The 19,442-nt window shown below is 44.7% G+C and overlaps 1 long non-coding RNA gene across 1 annotated transcript; it reads left to right on the top strand.

The window, feature by feature from the left end:
* Nucleotides 1–10,013: 10,013 nt before the first annotated feature.
* Nucleotides 10,014–12,426, top strand: LOC110474312 (uncharacterized). The gene is made up of 3 exons (XR_002466061.3): nucleotides 10,014–10,048; nucleotides 12,053–12,105; nucleotides 12,391–12,426. It is a non-coding gene; the product is annotated as an uncharacterized LOC110474312 (long non-coding RNA).
* Nucleotides 12,427–19,442: the final 7,016 nt, after the last annotated feature.

The following is a 19,442-nucleotide window of genomic DNA, read 5'->3' as shown; positions in this document are numbered from 1 at the left end:
TCCTACTCTACTTGGGGCTCAGTCCCACCCTTGGATATGAGCTCACTGCTCTTTCACTTGCATGGAAATGTTCTGTGCCTGAAGGGAGAATTTGGCTGGACCTGAATAATGACATTTGTAATGTTCCCTCAGACAAGACCCAAAGGACACCAACAGGTGCTGATAAGCTTCCAACCTGCAGAGAGGTGTTTGTAAATCCTCCACAGTGCTTGTCTGCATCTTCACGTGCTTTTGGAAAATCTGCCTTGGGGAGGCTTGGAGAAAACCTGGAGTTACTGCAGGAACAGAGGTGGGGGTTCAGTCTGTTTGTCTTGGTGGCCCAGACAAGACCTTAACCAACAGCCTCACTCCTGCCAAAAGCCCAGGTGATGGTTTATCTCCTGTACAGTACAGCCGGGTATGCTTCTGCTTCTTGTCTTCCATGTGAAAACGTTGCTTTTCCTATAATCCACAGAAGAGCTAATTCCAGAGGTTCCATTAGCATGAAATAATCAATCATGTCACCCATAGAATTACAACATTGCTGTGAACCCTTGGTTCTGGTGAAAGCAAGAGAAAAATATATGTTCACCTCTACTGAGCCACAATTTCAGTTTCCTGGGATGCTTAAGGAGTGACTTCAAAAGTGCCACCATCACTGGTGTTTACTGATTTAAAACACAGACCCTTCCTGGCTTTTCACTTGTCCCAGCAGTTCTTTAGGAAGTTTTCTGTTTCCTTTCACTATCCTTTGCTATATGAACCCAGAAAACTCCTTGAATGAAGGCTTTCCTTGCATTCTCAATAGGAATTTACCTTCCTGATCTCCACATCATTATAAAAAAATCCTCTTGATTTTTCCCTTATGTTGCAGGCCCATGGCATCTTCACTGAGACAGAGATGTTGTCAATGGTGTCAAAGTATGTAACCCATGGACAGATATTGACTTTTAAACCTCTCCCCTCACTTCTCTTGCTGAGGCTGCCAAGGTGTGGGGGTTTTCTGGAGCCCTGGGGGTGGTTTTTGGCTTCTGTAGGCTTTTCTTATTTAGAGTAGCTGAGATTTTGTTCCAAAGATGGTTTTTTTCATGAACCTTTTGTGTCACAGGTACCTTTAAATGACAAGTATGCTCTATTTCAAGGGAAAGGGGAAAGTAAAAGGCAAGAAGAGGTCTAACTTCAAGAGTTAGCTCCTTTTATACGAAGCTGGAGCAAGATCTGTGCTGGCATGTGAAATGCAGTCTTGTCCCAGAAAGGCTCAGACTGGGGCAGCAGCTCTTTTGCTTTCTGCTCTGTGTAAACACCTTTGCTGCCCTTCTCACCAGGCTCTGGGGATCTCCACTGGATAATAAGTTAAAGTCCAAATACTGAACCATTTGGGGTGATTGATGGGGAGTGTTGTGCACACACCCAGGGTATGTCATTTCCAATCTGAAGGGAAGCAATTGTTTCCATATGTTGGCACATTGGGGCTCTTGGTGCCGAGCCAGTTGTCTGGCTGCAATCAGGCAGCAGCATCTCTCACTGATGGAAGATCATACCTTGGAAGAGGGGTGCTAACTTTATGCTGTATTCCTTAAAAGGATACAAACTCTGAACTTCTCTGGGATGTAATTTATGGTTCCAGTATGTTTTGACTTTACATAGATGAAAAAACAGGCCTTTTCTCTATGCATATATGCATTAAAATTCCTTCCTGCTCTGCAGCCCCCTCTCCCTGCAAAGGAATCCAATAAAACAATAGTTGGGGCTGGGTTATGTTGCTAACTTGGCTGCATGGACTGCTGCCTGCTGAGGCTCAGAAGGATTCCCCCTCTTATTAATCTAGTTTCTTACAGGTATTTTAACAGCTACATCTGGTTTTGTTAACTAAATCTAGCTTTTGTTGCTCAGCTGGAATTCAGGCTCTTGAAACAGATTTTAGAAATGCCCTGCACTACCAAACCCATCATGTTGGGATTTTGGGGCGGGTTTTTTTTTGTTTTTTTTAAGTGTCAGACTTGTTGCGTGTTGCTGCACAAATAAGTTAATATAATTTTCAAACTTCATCAGTAAGATTCCTCCATGCCAAGGCCCTGCATCAAGCGGGGGGAGGAAGCTAGCTAAAGGTTGCTGGAAGAGGGTGTTAAAACATAGTGAGAAGCCACTAATTTAAAATATTCTGTAAGTTCCTGAGCTATCCACAGTTCCCTGAATCACCATCACTGGAGCAAAGCTACCTGATGGTGATGCAGCCAGTGAGGGATCACCACATCCTTTCTGAAGTGTCTGCAGTGTCAACAAAACCTGCGGTAGAGGTTGTGTGTGATGTGTGTGTGACCCCATTTGAAAAACACAGGCAGATCACAAGAGACTTCATCTGTGTCATATCCAGGCCAGTTCTTTCAGATAAAGTCAGTCTGAAATTCTGCATTTTTTCCCTCCCTAAATGGTGAGCAATCATCAGGCTTTTAATTCTGTAGCCAAAAGCCTTTGCAACTGTGAGACACAGTGGGCAGAACCACTCAAATCACTGCAGCAATGCTCCTTCCTCCAGCTGCTCACTCTGCCACACACACATTTCATTTAGGGAAGTAGGCTAGATTGGAGTTTTAACTCTGGAAATGTTTTCAATGATATTGTTTGAGCATCTTGGGATTGTATATTGACCACAGGATGATCTTCTCTGTGCAAGACTTGGACAGATATAGAGAGAGATTTTGGAATGCTAAAAGCCAAGTTTATTCCCAGGAAAATTTGCAATATTGTGAGAGGAAAGCAGAGACATAAATTTGGCGGTTTTTCAGTCATGTGCATGGTGGTTTTTTATTTATTGGAAATGCTGACTTATTAAGACCTTCTACTGGAATATTTACATAATATATATTGCATGATCTGAAGAGATTTTTGATGCTATAAATTCCACTCAGGGGAATGAACGAATGTATTTTAATAGAAGATTCATTTGCAAAACTTAAATGTATGAGGATACATAGTGTATTCAACTTTTAAGAAAAGAGTTTTGATCTTCTGAGCAGGTGTTTGAATACTGAGGAAAAAAAAATGCTCAGTGCATTTATGGGAGCTACATGCACACTCAAAATGTCAACAATGGCATTATTCACATGTGGTTTTGAACAATGTGGATTCTACCTTGTGTCTAAATAATGCTTTTGGTGCCTGAAAAATGTCAGAGTCTGGAATTAATAACAATACTGTTCATGCAGCTACTGCCACAGTTGGTGTGAATATATATAAATATATATACACTCCTGGATTCCAGCATGAAAATTGGGAGCTAGAATTTCCATCTAATTTTTTTTTTTTTTTCACTTTTAAGGTCTCCTACAATTGCATGTGTCAATTTGGTTATTAAACATCAGTAATCAGGCAATTTATAGTTCTACCAAACCAAACAATTCTCTATATAAAAGGAAAGTACTTGTTTTAAACATTCCTCATTCCTGCTTGGAAAGTTGTAGCTCCAGGGATGTCTCAAGCTTCCTGAACAACTACAAATCCATGTGTGTGCACTTCTGTAGGAACTCCAGAGCTGTGTTTGCATTCCTGAGCTGCAGGGATTGCCATTCCCCTCCTGCAACTGGTGAAAGCCAAGGGTAAGCCTAGGATTGCTGTACCATGGTTGACCTAAAAACTGCTGTGTTCTCTACAAAACTGCTCCATCCCACCCTGCTGAAATGTAGGGCTGCCCTGTCTTCAGAGCCACGTTAGCATTAATTAACTACTTCCAGCATATTAACAGCCTTGGCCATATGTGTCAATACTAGATGGACGCTGATCTAACAAACTGCTCCGTGTTAATTATGATCTCATTGAGCCAACCAGTTTGGGAAGAGTGGGAGATCCATTGGTGCTCTGTGGGCTTCTTCCCTCCTGGCCTCTCTGCAGCCACAGTGACCTTGGGGAGCTGCCAACCTTGGATTCCCAATCCCATAGCCCATTTCCCTGGCTATTGCTCTAACAAAGGACTCCAAGTTATCACACTCAGACTCCTGTACCTGATCTGGCCTTTGCTGCTATTTGGGGCCCATGGACCACTATTTCTGTGTGATGGTGCATGTTCCCAAAATAAATGTCCTTAAATTAGCAGGTTCAGTTACAGGGGGTAGTCTGGCTGTAGCAGCAGAGAGCTTGATTTAGGGCCAATTTGGATTTTTTTTTTTTTTTGAGAAAATGTGCTCTTTTGAGGTTAATGGTTATCAAATTACTTAGTTAATAATAGATGCCTCTCAACATATTAATGAGATATAATATATTTTTCAAAAGGACTGGATCCTTTAGCCGATGCAAGCCTTGGTCCAGCAATGTTGCAGCAATAAATCAGCATCTGTTCAAGGGCTGCCTGTTGTATCACAGGGATGCCAACTACAGATTTATTCTATTTCATCTCTCCTTCCACATTCAGGGTTTATTTGAGTGGTTTGTGTCCCAGTGACTCTGACAACTCTGCTGAGTTGCTGCTGTGCAAATGGAAGTGCAGTGGCCTACATTTCCCTGGTGATCAGTGAGAAAACCTGACACACTTGAAACACGTTAACCAGCCCTGCTTCCAGACAGCTGGGAGCACTTGTCCACCACTGGGCCTGGGCTGATGCCATGCTTCAAGCTGAAAATTCAGAATTTATGGCCGTTTTGGAGGATTTGATACAGATAATTTAAATTGTGCTTGGCGCTTGTTTTCTTCCCCTTGTGCCTGGATGTGTCATGGTTCAGTGTAATGGGTCAGTCTGTGTTTCATTAAATATTAACAGAGAAAATGATTTGTGCTCATTTAGAGGGTAATACTGCTGCGTTAATGGATGGAAAAATGCCTGGAAGGCTGCTGGTAAAGGTGTAATGGCAACTGGTGCTGAACCCGTGTTCTGAACTGTCCTGCCAGGGGATGGGAAACATGAAGAGGTAAAAAATCTACAGGAAAACAAGAAGGAGGATACTGTAATGAATATTCAGGCACATGCTGAGTGATCTGACTGGCCTTTTCTGCTCTGCACTGTAAAAATGATCCCTCTGACATGGTTTCAGTCCAGAGCCCAGCCAAAGCACAGCCCTGAAGCCGCCTCAGAGGACTGTCCCTCAGCAAACCCCTGTGTTTATAACACATGTGAGCCCAGCCCAGAATCCCACTCCTGGCCCACTTTCCCTTGTGGGAAGCATTGTGGTCTCCCTGTCTGGCAAGGGCACTCGAGCAGCTCAAGAGAAGCAGCTGCCACTTGTGTTTGTGCCCCGTGGGCTTCCTTGGCCATGTCCCACAAGTGCTGTCTGACAATATTATAACAATATATTCTTTGGTTCCACTTGTGGCTCCCAGAGCATCCAAAGGTCTCCTGGAGTTGTTCCAGGAACAGACCTCCTTTAGCCATTGGTGCAATGCCAGGGAGTCTGGTAATGAGCCCATCTGAGGGAAGGTGGAACAATGTGCATCCGGTGTGATTAATGGCATCCAGGAAGGTAGAGGAGAACGTTTATTCCGGAGCTTCCGATTGTCTGGGCAGTAGTAAGATTTGTTGTCAGATGCTTTAGATTAGCTAACAATTAATATTAATGATGCACTCTTTTGTGCTGCTGGGACATGCTCCCCTTTGTATTTGTGTGTGCTGTAGCACCCAGGCTTCCTGTGGGCTTGATTAACAATAACCTAATCATAAATCATGTGATTTGGATTTCTAAAGAGCGTGTTTATGCTGTGACTTCACGGAATCCCACTGTCTCTGCCTGTGAAAAAGCTGGTATGAGTAAGATAAGAACAAGGCCAATGCAGAAGGGTCTGTTTTGATACAGGCACTTAACTCTTGCCAGGTCTGGGCACTCAGGAGCTTGTGTATGTGATTATACATTACTTGTAAATCAGTAACTTAGCATAAATATGCTGTGATATATATATATAAACAGACTCTGATAGGCTTCAAAAAGTCTAAAATACAGGGTTTGACTGTGAAAAATATTTTGAGAAATGCAGGGCCTGCTTCTTTCCCCTTCTGTTTATGTAAAAAACATAATACTGAAGAGAATCCTGTGTGGCTCTGATGAGCAGACTGGTTGGGGATGCAGTCATAAATCTCCTGGCCTACAAAAGCAGCGGTTCAGCATCGTCTCCATGGCAACCCATGGAGCAAGAAATGAAATCTGATATGAAGAGTCTCACCAAGGAGAGCCGTATGCGAGTCACACACTTGCCAAGGCAGAGTGCTGGTGAAGCAGAGAAAATAAGATGCATTTTCTTTTACTTGTTGCTTTGTTCAGAGTATTCCTGCCATGGATGAAAGAGGCTGACAAACCAGCCATTATTCCATGGCCTTCAACTACTCGGAGCCAGGCCAGGGGCCAGCGGAGCGGCCGAGAAACAAGAGCGGGCTCTGCCAGCACTTGAGCTCATAAATGAACTCAGCTCACAGCTGCATCTCTGAGCTGCTTGTGTTCCCCTGCTTAATGTCAACCTTGTTTCCCCTTCCAGTGACATGGAACTTTTGTGTGTGCACAAATAAAACCAACGTGTGGTCGATAGCTCCTAAGGGGACAGAAATATTCCCGAGTGCTGGAGGGCCATGTTCACCAGAACGGCCAAAAGCAGAGAAAGGAGATTCAGTGAAAAGCTGAATGACCTCACCTACTTTCTTCCTGCAGAATTCCTAGGAGACACTAGGCTCTGAAAATCACTTATCAAAACCAGACGTCAGAGAAATAGCCAAGGCATACCCCAGAATTCCTGCGGGAGGACACAAAAGTTCAGGCATTTCTCAGACAGCTGAGGTGGATCTTGGCTGCCCTGCTGGGGAGGAGCCCTTCATGTCCTGCAGTGAAACACCTTCCATCAGTACAGGAGGAGGCTTTCACCTCCTGCACAGGCAAACATGGAGACACTGATTCAGCCAGCAGCAAGTGACAGACAAAAAGAGCCTGGAGTCACTCTCTTTGCTGATTCCAATGTGTCGGTGATGCCAGCCATGAGCTGACACCAGGGAGTTGTTGGAGGCAGCACAGTCCTCCTTTGACGTACCAGCAGCTGCACCATGCTTTGATGTCTCCACAAAACTCTGTGTTTTTCAGAACCTTCTCTAATGGTGAAATTGCATTCTCTCCCTGGTGCCATCAGCCCCTTGATTCCTTCCCTGCACCCTGTGAGGCAATTTTTAAGTTCATCAACGTTTTCAGAGCTGCTGCTTAGAAGTGGAAGCCACAGTGATTTATGAAAAGGTGCTTCATTTTCTGAACCAGTTGTACTTTTCCTTTCATGTTTTTGCTGGTTGCTAGGTATTCTGGGGGCTTTATTTATCACATCCTTTTGGGTGCTGCAGTGTGAACAGTAATTCCATATCCCAGGTGGTGTCAGCTTGTGATAAATGGGAGCCATTGTTGCTTCCATAGGAAACAATGACAGCCAAGAGGGACAATTTGCTGCAGTCCACAGGAATGCAAAAATAATATGTCACTACTCTCTACAGCTAATGAAGATAAACCCTTGGAGCAAGCCCTTTTGGGGGAGAAATGAATGTTTTTGCCTAAGATTTAAGTCTACTTTTTTTTTTCCTCATATTGGGGTAGATTAAGCAAGAAAACAGCAAATTTACTCAGGGTTTTCCCCCCAGACTAAGAGAAAACAATGGTTCAACAGGCTGAAGGACAAGTTTTATTAATGTATCTCCAGTATATTTCCCTGTACTGTTCACTGGTCTTCCCAATAGATTTTCTCCTGTATTCTTGTTTTTTAGCTCAAAAGCACCCTCCTATACAACATGCTGTGATAATTTTTCATTTCTTCTTGCACACTTTTACTGGGTAGGTTTTTCAACATGAAGTGGCAGCAGCTCAGCGTTATATTTAATCAGATATTTACGTAACAACTCAGATCCCCAAACTGAGTTAATTTACTGTGAAGTTTTGCAAAGTCTGCTTTTAGAAAAGATGCCTCAAAAGAACAAAATACCTAAATCAAAATCTATGGGAGAACCAAGTTCACATGATGGAGAGGGTGTTGCCATCACATCTGGTGCCTTTTCAGTCTCATGAGCGCCTGGAGCATCTTTACCAACCAGGTTTGAGGCACCACACCAGTGTTTCCTGTACTTGGAGCTGTTTGAGGACTTCTGTCTGTCAGATATTTTTATTTTCACTGAGAATCAGTAAAATAAATTCATTAATTACTGTACATAGTGAGATATCAGTGCCATTTAATTTGAACTCTTGAGTTTTGGAAATAAGTGCAATATAGAAGAGATGGGTCTTGTTTTACATCTCTTTTTTAATCCGAGATTTTGTGAGCCTAAGACTAAAAATCACATGGCAAAATCTTTGAAATGTGCCAACATTTTAGGACTCTTGATAGTGGATATTAAACTCAGAAGTTCCCAGTAATTGCAGTTGGGTTTTCGGAGTGTTCACTGATGTTTTTTGACATTTGTAGGCATTGTTGGGTGCTCGGGCACAAGGAATTTCCTCAGGAGCTGTGCTACCCAGAGTGTCTGGCTCATTCATCTGCCAGCTAAAAAATCCTGTGAGGCAGCAAGAGGAGGATGAAAGCACTGGTCACGTTGTCACAGGTGACCAGCCCAGCCTACGGCCACCCAAACAGTCTCAGTGGGGAGGTGGCAGCCAGACAGACCCTGCTGCCCTTGGCTGCTGACATAGAGCAGAGCAGAGCAACTGCCCAGAGCAGGTTGTGCCTCAGGTTTCAGCCCTGAGAGGGTGTTCCACTGGAGCACACTCCACAATCCTGCCCTGGAAACACCCTTGCACCAGCTAGGAAGCCCTGTCCTGATGGGAAACAACAGAATCACAGAATGGTTTGGGTAGGAAGGGACCAAACTCTTGCCAGGGGTACCTTCCCCTGTCCCAGGTTGCTCCAAACCCCATCCAGCCTGGCCTTGCATAGTTTCAGGGATGGGGCAGCCACAGCTTCTCTCGGCAACCTCACGGCCTTCACAGGGAAGGATCTGGCACTGAACTCAGTTTACTGCTGCTTCAGCTGATCATAAAATGGCAAAACTTGTGGCCGAGGCTTCTGGCAGTTCCTGGCTGCATTGTTTGCACTGTAAGACACTCATCCTTCCCAGGCAGCTTTTGTCAATGAGATATCCATGTTTTTTGAATATAAATATGAGGTGAGCTTCAGGGAACACAGATCTATTCCTTTTTCTCTCCTTAGAGGGGTGATTCAGGATGATGGGTAGGGATCAGTTGGACAGACTCGTGTGTGTTGTCCAGAACTCAGTCACTAGGAATTCCTTTGGGATCTGTGCTGCTCAGTGTGTCTGGGTCGTGTGTCTGTCATTCTGTGATGTGAGTTACCAATCTGTTTGCATGTCCTGGGCAGGCAGAATTGTGTGAAAAGAAACCTGGGAGAAGATTCCATAGTGTGCAGGAAACCCCAGTCTAGACAAGCTGAAGGTGGTTCATTATTCAAGGCTGCTGCATTTCTGCTGTGGAATGAAGACAGCGAGTGATTAGCCTTGTTATTGTCTCCATAGTGCTGGTTTAACAGAATTTGTGAGATTTAATCTATCTGGTGAGCAGGTCAATTTTTGGCACCTCTCACAATTAGTCAGCAGCTGTAATTGCAATGCACAGCCTGAAATGTTGTGTTGCTCTCAGCTGACTGAGACACAAGGACATGTCTACTTCCAGTCCAGTGGCAAGTTCATCAATTCCATCATTCCATAATGCAGGAATGCAGCCAAAATAGCTGAAATATGGGATATTATGGCTTATCACCATTTTCCAGAGCCAGTCCCAGGCTGGGAATTGTGTCTTGCCCAGGCTTTGAGTCACCAAAGCGTAGAGCTGAGGCTACAATTGCATAGTGTGGGGGCTGTTCCTTGTATCTCAGGGAGGAATTTCACCTCTCCTCTCTCAGGGCTGCTTGTGAAGGGCAGTGAAGCAGCCTGAGATGGCCTCACTGGAGCATCACACCATGCTGTCATTTTCCATGGCAACTGGAGCAGGGATAGTCTCACATTCCCGTGGCATGTGCCATTATCTGTGTGCATCCTGGTGGCTGATGCTCAGCTTTGACTTCAGTAAAGCGGCAGCCACCATGGGGAACAGAACACACTTGAAAATCAAAATAACTTATAAGGTACTGTGAAGTCTTTTCCTGTCACTCTTTAGTTCTAGGGTGGGGCTGGAGTGAACGAAAATGCTGCCAGCAGCAGTTGGATCCAGCCGGGTGGCGGCACTTTGTGTTCCAATTGTCTCTGAGGGCCGCGGCTTTCAGCGAGCCCCAAGTTAATGAAACTGCAGCGTCAGTGGCTCCAGCCTAACAAAAGGAGTGGAGCCCCAACTGAACACACATTTCCCCTCTGCAGTAAGTAATTGGGGCAGGACAAAAGTTCAGTCTTTGGAAAAGGCCCAGCTCTGCCATTGCGTTTCTTTGGCACAGATCAACAGGGATTAAGCTGTGACCCATGGAAGTTCCTACTAGAACTCCTCTGTGAATACAACTGCTGTCACTGCACATGGCAGGGGAAGTGGTTTGTGCAACCGCAGAGTGTCTGTGAAACACTGTGGTCAGACCAGGGCTGAAAGTGAAGAATATCTGATGTGAAGTGAGTAAACCCCAAACACAGTGACCAAAAGGTTTGAAATTTGCTCTAGGAAATAATTCTGTAGAGTAAGTGTGAATGTCCTGATCAATGTCCTGACCAAGATTTTATTAAATTTAACAGTTACAAAGCAGAGATTTACCGGGAGCTGTACAGGTGGTCTAGAACCCCTTCGTAGCACAGGTCAATGCAATTGTGTCTTCTCTCTGCCTCCAATCTCCCTCCAGCTCACCTCAAAAAGAACATTTTTCAGTGTGAAACCTGTTTGCCAGTACTTGAGAGGAGATGTGAGAGCAAGGGGATCATTAAAAAGTCCTAATCTGAATTTGTAAGCAGTTAAGGAGGTGTGTGGGGAAGGTGAGCATTGCACACAGGTTTAGCAGTGACTTCCCCATCTCTTTCCCTGCTCCTTCCTCCCTAGACCAGATTGCCTAGAAACAGCTCTGGACAGTGGAATGTCTCTGAAGGTGGGATGTGCAACACACACACTGGGCTCAGCTGCTCCAGAGTTATTCTTGTGAGAGAACAATACAGAGAAAACACTAAATCATTTATTCCCTGCAAATGTCAATTAAACATTAATCAAATGCTAAGGTAGAACATGGGCAATCCGAGCAGTGTTTATTCTGCTGCTGAGTATCCAATTCAATTAAAAAGGAGAACCTTCTCCTACACTGTTTTATTGGAAACTTATAGACTTGTTCATTTTTAAACCTAAGAATCAGAGTAATCTGGGCCATGTAAAATTACAGAAAAATATCTGTGTTTAAATGATTAATAGTGAATGATTTTATAATGCTTTTTGCATAGTTGGGGTGCTTTGCTGAGCTGTGAACCACTTTAGTGAAACAATTGCTAGTCCTGTCACTGAAATGGGTCAATACACTGTGGATTTACATGATTTTGTAGTACCCTTTCATATAAGCATTGTAAAGGCAACACATCCTGGCAGTGTCACCATGACCCGTGTCTCTAGGCAGAGTGATTTCAAGCTTTAGTTCTCCTTATCAGAAACAGAGGAAGGAATTTGCTGGACTAGAATGATGAGCTTTAGGCATTTAGGTGGGACTGGGGAGATCTGTGATTCCTGGCTCTCAGCTCCCAGCCGCAGGGTGACAATGAGCTAGACAATTTGTAGGAGCATCAGCACTTCCTCTGTAAGGATGCTGCTCTCCTCCTTGGTAGGGATCCTTAAAGCTTCTCATGCATTTCAGCCACCACCATAACTGTGGCAATACTATGGCCAGCCATAATATCTAGTTAGCTGCCCTGGGAGTGTGCCGATATGGTAAAACGTCATGCAGAGCCCAAATCCGGTCTCAGGGAGAGTCTCTGAAGATGGGAACGCTATGACACTGCCTCCCGATCTCCTAGGTGACAGGAGCTTGTGTCACTAATTGGTCCCGAGCCTGCGGCACCGAGGTGACGTGATGGGGCTGAAAGGCAGCAATTGCAGCTGAAGGGATTTGGTAAAGAATTCGGTGAGAACGAATGTTGGGCGTGAACACAGGGGATTTAATCTGTGTTTGTTCACACAGACCTGTTGTCTAGCGAGTTACTCCGAAGAGGAGCCTCGGGCTGCAGGATTAATGTAAGAACCATACTGGGTAAATAATGTTTTTTCTGTGACCAAATCACAGGTACAAAATAAATCTTTTGGTGAAGCCGAAACCTTTTGGTTTGTTTAGAGCTCACTCACACATGCCTGCATGGTGTAGAATTCATCCTTTTGAGGAGGTATTTGCCATCTATCCCACAAATTGCTTTGCTGCTGTCTTGGTACCAAGTTAAAATTGTGAGTCAGCTAATTGAGCTTGAAAAACAGTTTAATCCTATTACAGCACATAAGACACTGCCTTTTTTGTTTTTCTTTCAGTAATGCTTGTTCATGCACTACTCTCAGATATTAAGAATACATTGTAAGAAGTCTGTCTCCTCAAAATAAAGCATGGAGCCACAACAGGTAAATGAGCATTACATTTCTGCAGTCCTTGTCACTGGGACTCCCCAGTTCACTTCACCTGTGCCTTGGTTCATCACCATTTCAGAAACCATTGTGCAGATAGTGTGCTAAAATACTTGGGTGTGTATTTTCCCTCATACACTTAACCTGTAGCAAACACCTGGATTAGAAGCAGCAGGTACCAATAAACCAGGGCATTGTCTTTTCCATGTGAGGCAGTGTGATCAGAAGGAGAGTAGCAGCACTCATTTACTTACTGAGGTAGAACTATTATTACAGTAATATTAGTAGAAGTAGTAGTATTACTATATTAACATAGTAATAGTAGTAGTAATAACAGTGAAGCAGCTGGCCTTTCAAGAAATGTCTGGGCATGGGAAATTTTTGGAGTGAGAAGCCCTCTGCCTTTAGGGTTGTGGCACAGGGCTCTGCTGTGACTGACCTTGCAGCCCTGCTTGTTGGCTTTGGAGGAACAAGTTTGTGAGCTCATTATTCCAGAGCAAAACTCTTCTTAGTACCTGTGACTCTTTTCTGCTTGCAGAGGTTGGCTACTCTCCAGTGCTGCTGCTCTCCTGATCTGGGTGACCTTCAAAGGAGCAGCAGTCCAAGCTGGATTGTTCTGGGACAAAGGCTTGTTCCCATGGCCTGGAACTCGGTGTCCACGGGACACTCAGCCACTCACTGACCTCACTTCCTTCACCTTCCCAAGGGCTTTATAAGCATAACCCAGCAGCAGGGACAATCTGTATCATGACAGCCAAATCTGCTGTTGTAACCACTACCATATTCCGTAGTCCTGTGCTGAAACAGGGACATGCAGGTAATGGATATTTTATTCCAATACTTTGTGCATGTGGAGCAGTATATTTCCCTATGTATGTGTCAGAGCTTGAAAGGAGGATCCATTTTTAATGAGCTATACCATGCATAGCTAATGCAGAAACTTAATTTTAGACACAGATTTTGGTTTCATCCATTAGGGAACACTCTAAACCCCTGTGGTGAGTTAGGATGGCACAAGGAGGATGCTATTCAGTGGTGGCTTGGAGCACTAGGTAAGAGGTGCAGGTGCCTCAGTCCCAGCCCCTGGATATTGCCAAGCACAGCTGCTACATACATAATGTAACAGCCTGTTCCAGATGACCCATTCCAGAACCTCTTAAAGGCTCAGTTCCCTGCAGGCAAGGACTAAAAATAAGTCATATGAGAGGGGTACTAGCTCAGCTAATTAGCCAAGGAGCAGAGTACTGACTGCTGCACTGATAACAGTGTCTAGCTGCTTGTTCCAGTGCCTGGTACTGCCCACAAGGATCAGGAAGATCCTGCCCAAAGGTGAATTTCACAGTGCATCTGCTGTGCTGAAATGAGAAGCTCTCCAGCTTAGGACCCAACCTCTTTGGCCAAATCCCCAACCCTTTATGTTCTGGTGATACAAAGCTTGCATGAAGCTGGCCTGGGGTTCCATCTCACTGAAGATCCATTATCAAAGTCCTGACCTGCCTGTGTGATAATTTAAGTCTATCATGATCACATTGCTGTTAGTGCACCCCACAATGTTCTGGGCTACAAATAGAAGAGGTCAGACTCTCAGTCAGACCAGATGTAGAGGCACAAATACAACAAGAGGAATTTTTCCCAGCTGAATTTCTGTTGCATCCCACTTCTTTACCTGTTCTGTTTACTTCAAAGTGACAGTTCTCCTTCCTGGAGAAGTGGACTGCAAATTTGGGGTGTAACATAAACTTCTCTTTCTCCTAGATCTGTTTTGGTTTTAATATTTTTATTATTATTTTTCAGCAGTCAAGGACAATTGTCAAGTACTTCATTTATTCTGATTGGAAGTAGCAGAGCAGTACCATCAAGGCCTTTGTGCCTCAGGAAATCACTGAGGTCCTTTATGGCTGCTGAGCATATCCATCTAGAAGGACCTTTTTGCAATATTCTCCCTCCCCTGCCACTTGTTTATTCATGCATCGACAATGACAAGCAGTTAAAAGTGAGCTTACTCTTGCACTTGTAGTATATTAAAATTAAAGAGCTGTGCTTCCAAGAATTGCACTCTCCTTCCCTAAACACAATAAGAAAAGACAGACCTGAGCAAAGTGCACCAGGAGATAGGATATGAACCTCGTTCAGCTCCTACAATTAAATACAGAGATCCACAATATCAAAGGGCACCTGGGTAAATTAAAAGAAAAGCCTGTATGGAATGGATCCATCTTTGGAGCAGCTTCTTATGGATTAGAATGATGTGAAGATTTATCAGTCAAGGCAAAGGTGAATGTGTCTGGGATTTAACTGTTTGAGCAGAGTACACTTCTGGTTTGAATTCAACATAAAAGCTGAACCAGACTGATACCAGTGGAATGGGGAAGTAGCTGTCCTGGACCTGAGAGGAAGTAACTGTCAGAGTCAGTGAGAGTCTTTTTGTTCACAGCAAGTGACACTGGGGTGGAATCGTGTCCCCAGGATGTGTGGCTGAACCAGGCAGGAGAACCTCTGGATACTCCTAGCACAGTGCAGCAGGGAGGCAGATGGGGGAGGTGAATGCTGGGGGGCGGGGCAGGCACAGCCAGGGGTGAATCGGGAATTCTGGGCAGCACTGGAGCCAATTCAAGTGGGAGTGACAGTGCAAGGGAGGACAGCACACTCCTGGGAGTGCTGGGCCAGAGACACTGAGAAAACCCAAACCTGGAACACGTGGGAGTGACTCACATGGAGTTTGGTGGGAGTGAAGCTGCTTGGACTCATGCAGAGTTGGTCCAATTTAGCATGAGCATTTTCTAGGACACGAGTGAGAGCATCCCTCCTTGCCCAAGGAGTACTTTTCATTGAGGAAGGCTCTTGTTCCCACAGTTGAGATTCCCGCAATGCCACCTTAGTTCGAGGCACTCCAGCATCCGGGAGAGTAAGGCAGGGCTCTTGAGTATCCAGGACAGCAGGACCTGAGGCCAAGGAGCAGAGATTAGAGGAACAACACACACTTGACTTCTTTATTGTAAATTATTCCACATCCTTCCTACCACACCAGTTGGAGCCATCCAGATACATCTGCAGAGTAAACATGTGTCCTAAGAATGGAATACTTCTGCCCTGCCCTTTGTTAAGGCCTCCACTGGTTCAGAAGTCACTGGGGGCAAGTAATAGCTCCTGGTGCCAGGTGAGAGAATTGTAGCCTCATTTCCATTTCAATATATACATTGCTCTTCCAGTTCACAGCTCTTTCATGGCAGTTTGATGATATCTGGGGAGGAGGAACAAAGCAGGGATCTGAAGACATATGTCTGTATGCTGAGCTCTTTCTGCAGCAATTAAAAAATCATATCACTTTGAATTACGAGGGGCCCTTGAAAACCTTCCCTTCAGAGCTGTGAAACTTCAGAGGAGCCCAGTGCTGCCAGCCTTGCTGCCTTGCTGCCTTGCCCTGCTCTCCAATTTCCATGTACACTTTATTCCTTGGAGTAAAATGGGCATGTGCAGTGTCTCAGTGGTCCAGCCTCTGGTGCCACCCCAAAGGAGCCTCTGACTTGACCAGAGTGTGAGTAGCCTGGTAGACTTGTGCTGAACCTCAGTCTTAATTATATCAGAATATAGATATAGGTATATATAACATCAGTTAGTAATGTGCAGAGTTTCCCATGCAAGTAGTGGTAAAACTTTATGGAACTGAGATGATGGATTGATCACAAGGGCTGGCTGCTAGCTTAAAGCAAATTATTCTCAACACTTGGCTAGGCCTTTGCTAGGCCTAAAGGAGCTGTCTGTCCAACATCCATAGCCCTCAAAGCCTGTAGACCAGTGGTGCTCTCTCTGATGAGTGAGGGCTCACTTCATTCCTGGAAGTGCTGCACAGCCATGGGGCTCCCTCTGGAATGTGGAGCAGAAATCCTGCAGATGCTTAATGCACATATTTCTCTGTGATGACAGGACATCTTATTGCAATTAGTTTGAGGGACCAAAAGGGGTTTGGGAGGCTCTAGTTAGGAAGAAGAGAGAGAAAATAGGGTGTGGAGACCTTTTAACCATTTCCTCAGTGTGTGGTGCATGACTGTGACTGATTTATTGTGCCTGAAGTGGAAGATAGAGAATCTCAGAGCTTTGCATGCCAGGTCAGTGTCAAAGATACATCCAGATCCATAGAGGACATCCACATTGTGTGAGCCCACTCATTGTTCCAACATTAATTTGAGATCATGAAGCCTGTTTTCAATGGCTAGGCCATTCTTCCCTCAACTTTGCTGCTCCCTAGCATATCCCGAGTTGTTTTTTGCTCAGAGGGCTTCCTGGGTATTAAATATCATTTACATTTCCATCTTTCTATTTTGACTGTGAGAATAACTCAGTTTGCTCCCTTAGACAATTCCTAGGTATTAATTGCTGTTTTATTAGCTTGTTCAGAGGTGTTCCTTGTTCACATGTGAGCTGTGATCTCAGGAGAAGATAAATAAATGCTCCCATCCTAGGAAACATCAGTGATGGACTTTAGGCTTAACAATCCATTTATATTTGTTCTCTCCAGAAGAGGAAAGGCTGGAGATTTGGTTTTGGTTAAGGAAAATCCTTTCTTGCATCACTGGAAGTGGGCAGAAGAGCAGGTTGGTGTGAGAGCCACAGGCCCTGGCTCTGAGCAGTGAAAATATACCCAAGAGAGCTTGGCATGGCTGAGTGTTTCCTTAACAGAGCTGCAGGAGAGGGGAGCATCTGGTGGAATTAATTGCCTGTAATTTTCTGGAGGGGATGGCTTAATGGGAATGGCTGCAGCAGAGCAGAGATCAGAAGCTGGGGGGTGGACAGGTTTTGTTTTTCAAGAAAAGCTGTATCTGATAGAGGATCTCAAAAGGAAAAGCTGCATGCAGAGACTGTCTTAAGACATTGATGTGTCCCAAAAGCTTCAGCTGCTGAAAAAACATATTGTAGAAAATTCAGGTGCCTGTACCAATAAACGGCACAGACATATTGGCTGAGAGTTCCAAGTCCCCTTTTCCAGTAGCTTGTGAATGTCAGATTTGAACTTTTCAGACCAAAGTATCCTGCCCTCATTGTCAGGCTCACTTTGAATTTGTTTTTGCTGTGGATTTTTAGCTTTCAACAAAAGCACTTCAGCTCTTCCGCATAACCAAGTGTGTCCCACATATATGTTTTATTTTTTATAGATTGGTTAAACTTCATTGACTTGCTCTTTTGGAAGGTGGTTGTTGGAGTTTGTCAGGGAAGAGTCTGTATGGTGAAACAGGTCTTGGGTAAGTCTCTGAGTAAAACTGGGCTGAACACTATGCAAGGAATGCCCTGGTCCAGGGGTGACAGATGTTCCTGAAGGGCAGCCAGCAAGGCAAGGCTGCCTGACTGACAGAAGAGGGAGGAGACAGCACTTTCAGGGATGTATCGGTGCAAGGGTGAGGTCTGGTGGAGTGGAATTTAGTAGATCAGCATGAATAAAACAGGTTTTATGGAGCCTGAGTCTGACTAGATAAACAGAGGTAACAACTAGAAGCCAAATAGTGAGGATTGACAGGCAGGGCTAGGAAGCAGCAGAGTTGTGAGCACCAGGAAAAACAAAACCATCCCAAAAACCAGCACAGAGATAAGAAATCAGAGTTAAGAGGAGAAAGCCAAGCATCAAGTAACATGTAGAAAAACGAGGAGAAAACAGAGTGTCTACTTGTTGCTATTAGGGATCATTTTTCCTGGAGACAGAAAGAAAGCTGGGGCCCAGTGGGAAAAATAGTGTGTAATAGTTCATAACAGGGAGGGCTGAATTAAAATTGCACAAGCAGCTCTTCATCTGCGGAGGTGGGAGAGCACAGGAAAGTTGCATTAGTCAGAGGAGTGGTTTGGTATTTTTTATTTGTTCTCTCTTGTTGTTTTTTGTTTTTACCAAGGAGGGTAAGTAATCACTGCAAAAAATGTAATAGGCTGCATAATGAATGAGTAATGAATTCTCTTCCCCTTGGAACCTCCAAATCTTTAAGGAACACAAACCTAACCAAGATGTAATCCAGTTTGCCCAGGATTTATGGCTGGGGAAAGAAATGATCATGGGGAACATTGTGGCCTATGGAAGAGGGGTATTCAGGCAAATATTCCTAATTGTGAAGTCCCTGTTCCTTCAGTCCTGACATTTCTACATTTGCTTTGCTTGATGACCACTTGAATTCTGTTCCTTGGAGAATCAGCTTTTCATGAGCACGGGAAAGTGCAGGAAGGAGCAGAAAGTCTTTCCCTGATTTGGAATCAGTTCCATTGGCTCCTCTCTGCTGCACAAACCTGGCCTGGCAGTGTGAGCATCATTAGAAAAGCTGGAGGAGGGATCATCTTTAGAGGCCCCAAATATCTCCTGCAGTTCCAGGGTCATCAGGGACCAGATGATTCTAGAAGGTGATTTTGACTCTCTGCCTGCTTGCTCCCATTTCCAGTCTTCCCTGTGGGAATTGGCTGCTGAGAGGAAGCTGATCCTGACCTTCAGGCCTCTACTGGGGACAAGGGATTTGTCCTGCAGCCTGGACATAGGCAACAGTGATGTAACACAGGAAGGGAGGCAGGGGGAAGGGAAGGAAATCTCATTTTTCCTCCAAACATGAGAATTATATTGATGCCTTGAAATATGCCAGAATCAATTAAATAATTTGGGAAACCACTGGAAAATCTGCTGTGGAGGCAGTGCTGTCCTGTAGTAGGCTGAGTAGTGGCTGAGACGAAACAAGGGTCTTTTCTGGGGCTTTGCTATAAACCCCAGAGCCTGCTGGCCTTTTGGAAAAGGGTGGGAAGTCCCAGGCTGTGTCCTGGGTGGAGACCTGTTGGCTCTAATGAGTGGGAAGGAGGCCAGTGGGCTGGGGCCAGCCCTGTGGCCTCTGCTATCTCCTGGCAAGAGCCTCTGCTCCTCCCAGCCCTGCAGCTGACATGCTGCTCTCTCACTGCTCCCAGAGTGCTTGCCTGCAAAATCCACTCAAATCTCACCTGGATTTTGA

This window comes from Lonchura striata, chromosome 3 (assembly GCF_046129695.1).
Source record: "Lonchura striata isolate bLonStr1 chromosome 3, bLonStr1.mat, whole genome shotgun sequence".
In the NCBI taxonomy this organism is placed as follows: Eukaryota; Metazoa; Chordata; class Aves; order Passeriformes; family Estrildidae; genus Lonchura; species Lonchura striata.
Note: the sequence above shows the minus strand (reverse complement) of the source record. Positions and strands in the feature narration are given on the sequence as shown.